This window comes from Lactuca serriola, chromosome 9 (genome assembly GCF_051521515.1).
Source record: "Lactuca serriola cultivar US96UC23 chromosome 9, Lser_US96UC23_V15, whole genome shotgun sequence".
NCBI lineage: Eukaryota > Viridiplantae > Streptophyta > Magnoliopsida > Asterales > Asteraceae > Lactuca > Lactuca serriola.
Window position 1 is genome coordinate 183,110,282 of NC_136416.1, and position 1,723 is coordinate 183,112,004.

Here is a 1,723-nt window from a genome sequence, read left to right on the forward strand (position 1 = left end):
ACCTCTCTCAAAACCGTCCCAAAGCCCTAGTAACTTCTAAGTGCTAGAGGAAAGCCCCATAACGCCCGAAGGCTCCGAGAAAAAGAGTTTTTCGACTCGGAAATTCTACCCCCACAGAGCCCGGTTCCTAGCCAAACCTCAAGTAAGTGAGATATGCTTACCTTATTTTAAGTATAGCTTAAGTTTAAATTGATTATCATTATTAGGAACTTATAAACCATATATATATATATATATATATATATATATATATATATATATATATATATATATATATATATATGATATAAAAAGTGTTATTATAATATCTTTTAGCTACTCGTGGTATATGGAATCCAGTTTGAAGGGCCGTCTGGGTTGTTGGATTTCAGAAGTGCTATAATGCCAAAATAGTTCTGCCCTCTGGTGTTTCATAATGGCCCCTGTCTGTACATAGTGGTTGAAAAGTATTATTTAACACTTATAAAACAATATCGCTCGTAAATAATCGGGATAAATATTACGTGCTATGTGTGAATATTATTTGTGTACTTGATATCAATGTTGGATGAACAATTTATACATGTTTTAATTGATTAAAACTGTATATGTATATTATATCTACAAATATGTTGGGTAAACATGGGTAGATGAAAAAGATGATGTGTGATGAAATAAAATTGATGACAGGCCTCGATGTTTACGATGATCTAGTCATCTAGCGGAGTATAGATGACGACCACGAACTATTCTAGACAGTCTAGTGGAACGCTAGTAGACTCGTAACCTGTAGGTGTTTATTTGAACTACATGTTCACTAGATGTACTCGATCCCCCTCATGGTTGTCTTATTTGACATGTATTGCTAAGGAATTATCTGAGCAGTGTTGTCACCCCGATGAAAATTCTTAGGATAGGTCCCTTATAATAGTCGCTTTAGGGACGTAAAGTGAGGATAACGGGAACGGGTAATCAGGTTGATTGATTTGATGAAATTAATAAACGTGATTATTGTGGGTTGAATACCCTATGTGCTCACCAGGCTCCCAAGTATGACCCACTCAGTTTCTTGTATTATAGGTAGTGGCTCAAGAGCATAGATGTGATGATCTGATGAAAGATAATGGATTGTAGGCCAACATAAATAAATAAATGTTGTAAGGCCTATGTTGTTCTGTTTTAGCTTTTGAACTGTATTCACAATGAAATCTCGAGGTTTTTAATATAATGAAATACATTTCTTTGGAAATGCTTTGATAAAATCTTTATCATATTTTTGGGAACAAATTATGCAACATTTTTTTTAAAGGTACTCTGATTTTTATATAAAGCATAAACAAAATCGGTCTTTTCTGGCTGTGAAAGTGGGGATGTCACAGTTGGCATCAGAGCATTAGTTTAAGTGAGGATTTATAGATTTAAACTTAGAATGCTAAGCGATGATTGTGAGATGAGTGTCTACTATATTTTAGACACAAGCACTAGCTTATTTTTGGAAAGATTCCTAAATTGCTTTTATGTGCTAAATGATTTATGTTATAGATATAGAAATGCCTTATGTGATATTATTTGACCGGATCTATGGTATGTTGCCAACCGGATCTGGAAAATTTATGTGTTCAGAATTATAAACGTATAATTACGGTATTAGAACTAGCATGTTACTTTTCGGAGTGACAAGGAGGATTTAAACGTCTATCGAAAATAAAGACCTAAATTCGCCTACTTTGGTATATAGATCGAC